This window comes from Pipistrellus kuhlii, unplaced genomic scaffold (genome assembly GCF_014108245.1).
Source record: "Pipistrellus kuhlii isolate mPipKuh1 unplaced genomic scaffold, mPipKuh1.p scaffold_m20_p_6, whole genome shotgun sequence".
Taxonomy (NCBI): domain Eukaryota; kingdom Metazoa; phylum Chordata; class Mammalia; order Chiroptera; family Vespertilionidae; genus Pipistrellus; species Pipistrellus kuhlii.
In genome coordinates, this window is record NW_023425562.1 from 72,390,873 (window position 1) to 72,397,075 (window position 6,203).

Consider the following 6,203-nt stretch of genomic DNA (forward strand, 5'->3'; position numbering starts at 1 on the left):
GGCTGCAGCTGCAAGGGCCAAGCCTCTTGCACAAGCTTTGTGCATCAGGCAGGCCTCTAGTCAACAAATAAAGGCTTGAATAAGTGGAACAAAAAATTTGATGTTTCCCTCTCTCTCTCTCTCTACCTCCTCCCTTCTTCTCTTTCTAAAATCAATCAAATAATTAAAAATTAAAATGTAAAGTGTATAAATACAACATGAATTTAATATTAGATTATCTTACAAAACATATTGTTTATGGAAATTGAAAGATGAGATTAAAAATATGAAGAAATCTCTTTCCTCCGGCCTCCAATGGGGCCACTAATTGGGCAGAACACTCCCACATTGGTTTCCCTTTGCCTAGAAACTCTGAGAGTTAAAATCTTAAGAGATTCCCCACCCCCTATCTCTGCTTTCCTTCCTGCTTCACTGAAATTTTAAATGTAAGGACAAAATTTGTTGTGCTGCTGTGTTAATGGTGACTGTCTTGTTTTCCAATTTTCTTCTGGAAAGACAACATAGGTATTTGAATGCCTTTTTTAGATACATCTGCTCTGAAGACAAAACTGTGCTGAGGTTGTGCCTGTGAGAATGATAATGATGAAGTAAATGTAACCAAAGCTGCTATAGTAGACTGAAGAAGCAGAAACAATCAGGGGCAGGCAGAAGTAGGTTTAGGGTTGTTAGTACGGAAAGAGACATACAATAGGTCATTGCAATAACTTTATTAACTATGTATTTTATGTATACACAACTATAAACCTATATTCAAAGAACTATAAACACAGAGATATTCCCAACTTTATATTCTATGCATTTTGAGTCCCCTATGCATCTAGCCCAGTGTTTGTCTCATCAAATGTGTTCCCTTTGATAGATAAGAATCTCTTGTCTGGAGAGTCCAAGTGAGAGGCAGGGATAGGGCAGCTGGGCGGTGACTGTCATCCAGGCCTCGGTCTCCCATCTGCTGGTGTAAGGGCCTGGTGGGTGAGTTTCAAGGATGGCTCTGACTTCTGAGGGGATTCCTTCCATTTCCAATGTGAAGGTGTGCCTGATGATCATAATTATATTAATATTGTGACATCTGGATAAAAGAAGATGGGAACATTTTACTTCTGAGCAGGGGAAGGCAGACAAGGAGAAATAAATCCTGAAAAGAACATTTTGCTTTGTCAATATTTTCTTTACAAAATGAAAACCATGATTTGGATTAGTTATCTTCTCATACCTGTGCTGTAAAACAAAATGGGCAATTTTACAAGGAAATATATATACTTGAACATATGGTGAACCATATGAAAATGCCAATATCTGACTGGTTTAGACCCATGAAAGAATTATGTTCAAATGATTTAGCCTAATACTTATGTACCAATCAGCAAACTCCTGAAAGTATAATATTTAAGCACAAAATATTTTACTGAAGAATAAAATATATATATATATATATATATATATATATATATATATATATATATATATATGAGAGTGAGAGGGTTCTAATGTAAGAACAAATAGCCAAGATAAAAAATAAAATCATCAAGAGTTACTTTTGAATGAATGTTGAAATTCCTGGTCAAAGAAAAATCAGGAGGGTGGGGGGAATCAAATAAGTAAGGAAGGCTTTTACACACATGGTGATGTGTGAAGTAATAGATTGACTGAGACAGGTCCACACACCCCTCTTCAAAACTGAGGTTCCAGCAGCAGCCGCTCTGTGGAGGACCAACCATCATCAAGAGACCTGTGAAATTAATACAACCCGGCGAGGAGATTCCCCTGGCTGCCTAGCAGACAGCAGACATACTGGATGGGGCCCCGGCTCAGACAAAGGCTCCTGTTCAGCGGGAACAGGTACAAGACAGATGGTTTGTTAAACATTGCCAGCATACTTGAGCAGTGCCATTCGGCGGTCAGAGCCAGGATAATAGTCCCAAGGACATTGTGTAGCAGCGCATTGGCTAATTTCAACCCAGCTAAAGCTATTGCTTATCTTTGTTGGTTTTGCAAAGATTAAGGCCGTTTTTCTGCTTTGAATGCACCATAGCTGCCCCGCAAAGCATTCCTGGAGTTTTGTCTGAATTCCCGCTGCTGAGAGGGGTCAGCAGGACGTGGCACATGCAAAGACTTGTTTTGCTGGTAGTTAGAGTCACTTCTCCTTAAAAGATCTGGGCCCCTCTGTACTCTTACTTCTGGGGGCCATTCTGGAGGGGGGCAGCCTTCTCAGTGAAGTTTCAAGGAGTCTGCTGTGGATTTATGTTTCCTATTAGGACTGGATTCGTTTGCTACTTTTGTGGGAAAAGGGTTAACATCCTCATAAATTCCATCCGCTGAATCACAGCGAGGTGGTGGTGCAAATTAAACGTGTTTGCTTTTGGAAGGGGCCCTTAGCTTCTTATCTTTATGTACTGAAGCAAATCAAGCTCAGCCTGGCCCTTGCGACCAATGGAAACATACCTGGAGGTCAACTGAGTCTGGGACTCCAACCTGCTGCTCTCTCCTCTGCAGACAAAGGAAGAAGGCATAGAGCTGATGCAGAGGGGGCCTACAGGCCCAATGCAAAAGGTGGTATGGCCATTACCTGGATGTGTTAGGAAAAAGCGATGTCTTGATCAATAGGTTATTTCAGACCATTCAGGTGCCTCTATCCTCTTTTATAGGCAGTGCATGGCTCACCCCAGTATCCACTGCCTAAATTAATTTCCAGCTATGAAATTAAGAGGTTGTGCCCAGCAGATAAACCCTAAATTTTGTTTTTATTGCATCTACAGAAGCAAAGAAGCCAAAAAAAAAAATGTATCCCTCTCTTAACACCTCTCTCTCTTTCTCTCCCACATCTAGGCTTCAGTATCTCTACTTAGCATCAGGTATTATCATGTAGAATTAATCAGTAGCAGCTAAGCACTACTGATTTAGTAAACATCTAGGCACTGAGAATATATCCTGGGGAATTAAAAGCCATTTCAATTCTAAAGAGCTTTGCAATTGGAAACTACAAAACAGGAGAAATCATTGTGAAGTAACACACTCAAATATTGCATTACCATATATATTTTTTTTAATTCAAGAAGGATAAAAGCATTGGCCATGAAGGTTGCCAAAAATTATTTGAAAGGAATGTTATATATATATCTACTCAAGTGCAAAGAATTCTATATAACAAAAAGCTAATATGCAACTCGACCAAACAGCAGAATGACCAGTCACTATGATGTACAATGACCACGAGAGGGCAGATGCTCAATGCAGGAGCTGCCCCCCTGGTGGTCAGTGTGCTCCCACAGGGGGAGCACTGCTCAGCCAGTAGCTGGGCTCACAGCTGGTGATCTCAGCAGCCTCTGTAGCAGAGCTAAGGACCCCTTGGGAATGTCCAACTGCCAGGGAGCGGGCCTAAGCCGCCAGTTGGACATCCCCCAAGGGGTCCCAGACTATGAAAGGGCACAGGCCAGGCTAAGGGACATCCCCTCCCCCTGTACATGAATGTTGTGCACAGGTACTCTAGTTGAAATAATAATAATACTCAGGCACATCACATTCACACATGGCTCCTCTATTAATTTACTTTATGTTATTATTTCACACTGCTCCTCTGTCTGTGTTCTGGCTCCCAAACTCGTATAAACACCCACAGTGTATGTTTCATATGCAATGTGGACCATATATGCAGATCCCAGAAGGCTGTGTGGTGCTACCAGTGCTAACAGACATGATTGGGGAGTGGGAGTTATTTCTTTGATTCATATCAGCTCCTTTTCTTTGATTCTTTTAGTCAAAGGCTACTATTGTTCTTGTGCCATTGTCCATTTAATCTAGTTTTAAAGTGTATGAGTGTACAGAATTTTATGTCCACCTTTATCATGCCACTTTTCAAAGAATTGATTTTAGCCAATCTTTTTGGTTGTTTGAAGCATCATCCAGTACACCAAAAGGTGGCGGGTTTGATTGCTGTAAGAGCACATAGCCAGATTGCAGGTTTAATCCCCAGTCAGGGCACATATAGTAGGCAACAAATCTATGTTTCTCTCTTTCTCTCTCTTTCTCTCTCTTTCTCTTCCTTCCTCTCTCTAAGATAAAATTTTTTTAAAGAATCTCATTTTAGTAGAGATTTGGGCTGTTTCATTGATTTCCCATCTGGACTCTCTTATGTCCTTCCTTCTTATTGTTTTGGTTTTATTATATTATTATTTTCTTTTTTTCCCCTTATGTGTTTAGTTATGCTCATTGATCTTTGGTTTTCAATATGTCTTGCTTACTATTATATGTATTCAAAATTATGCAAAACTTTAAATGCTACTTTAGCTATGTGACACAAATGTTGATATTTGACACTTTCATTTTTAAATAGTTTGTAATTTTAAAATATCCCCTTAACCCCAGTGACTATATAGTATATTTTAAAATTAATTTTTCAATGGGTTGAGAAGTTGTTTAAAGTTTTCTTATTGTTGTTACTAATTTTATTTTATTTCATTATGATCAGAAAGTACAACCTGTACATGTGGATTAACTGATATTTATTGAAGTTTCCTTTGTTCTGTGAAAACTTAAAATGAATACTCTGAGGGTATATATTCAATATATAATATGTGTGACTATTATATATAAGTATATAATTGTTTTCTAGAAACCACATAAACAAAATAAAAACACGCAGGTGAAATTAATTTTAATTATATATTATATTGAAACCAATACATCCAAAATAGCATAATTTCAACATATAAGCAATATAAAAGTAATAAAATATTTTGCATTCTTCTTCTGTATTAAGTACTAGAAATCTGGGGTGAACTTTACACTTAGAATGCATCTCTATACAAATGTTAAATTCACTTCAGATACAGTTGCTCTGTATTTAGATTTCATTTTGCAATTGAAAGAGCAGGTTCACATACCCAAGTGGTTCCGAAAGTAGTAAAAGTTTTCCAGTATCTGAATCAAGTCCAGTAGGCCCCCTGATGCATGCTTTCCTTTCTACCATTGCAATTACCGACAGTCAATCACCGTCTCCAAATCTTAAATAACTATAAAATACTTCAAAGGTTGTGGGTCCAAACAGAGATGTGCTGTGAGTATAAAACACACATTAGATTTTGATGATTTAATATGCAAAACAAGTAAAAATCTCATTAATAATTTTATATTGATTGCATAATGTTTGGGTATATTAGAATAAATAAAATATTTAAATTAATTTTGCCTACTTTTTTTCAGATTAATTATATATTAGAGTTCACGCTGTACTTATCAAATAGTATTTGTTAATAGTATTATTAACAAATATTATTTGTTCAATTAAAAGGGCATTTTAACAAGGGACCATGCTTCTGAGGCATGCCATTTGCAAAGGCTTCTTAGTCAACTACCATGATATTCAAGTCATTTGAAAGAAATTATACCCACTCTTTGACTTATTCACATGCAAAAAGCTACTGACCACATTCTGCATGCTAGGCACTGCTCCCAGCACTCACCAGTTCCTTGCTACAGTGAGGTTATGTCCTTACCAAAGACATATGGTAAGCAATAAAAATAAGAAATTATTGAATTTCGGTGCATTCTCAAAGCCAATGGGTGCTATGGAAATAAAGAGAAAGGCAAAGAGTGTGGGATACATGGGCAAATAACATTGTAAACTTGGTATTTTCATTAAGAAGGTAATATTGGTAGAGCAACATGGAGGAAGTGAGGGTATTAACCATACTAAGTGGACTGGATGCTGGTGGGACTGGAGCAGATGAGCAGGGTGGGGAGGGAGATGATCTTAGTGGGGTAACGAGGCTGAGCATGTAGGAATTTTTACATTAATCTCAGTGAAATGGAATGTCATTGGTAGTGTGCAGATGGGATGTGGCTTAAATCACTGTACAGCTTTTGAGGACGACTTCCTGCTTTGTTGAAAATAAGCTGTAGATAGGAAAGGGTAACAAGAACCAGTGAGGAGGCTCCAACAATAATGCAGGAGCACATGGTAACAGTGGGGGTGGTAGGAAGTGGCCGGATTCTGGATATACTTTTGAGGTTGCACTATCTTGATGCATTGAATATGTGCTGTGTAAAAGAAAGGAAATTCAAAAATGATGCCCAGCTTTTGATGTAAGCTCTTGGAGGTCTTGCCAGTGGAACTGATGCTCCTTCCCAGAGTCGCAAGAAGAGCATTCCAGGGACCCAGGTATAGGAGGTTGTGGGACAGTAATATTTATTTGGGTGAAAACAGAAGG

The 6,203-nt window shown here is 38.4% G+C and overlaps 1 long non-coding RNA gene across 7 annotated transcripts in view; it reads right to left on the bottom strand.

Annotated features, from left to right (window-relative positions):
* Positions 1–688: 688 nt before the first annotated feature.
* LOC118708001 overlaps positions 689–6,203 on the bottom strand; it is a 57,254-nt gene continuing 51,739 nt past the window's right edge. For 6 of the 7 annotated variants that reach the window (XR_006740311.1, XR_006740312.1, XR_006740310.1 and 3 more), the window contains one exon: positions 4,643–5,048. This is a non-coding gene — a long non-coding RNA (uncharacterized LOC118708001). Of the gene's footprint in view, positions 1,067–4,642; positions 5,049–6,203 lie in introns of those variants that run through there. The other variant, XR_004984435.2, reaches the window with a different exon arrangement.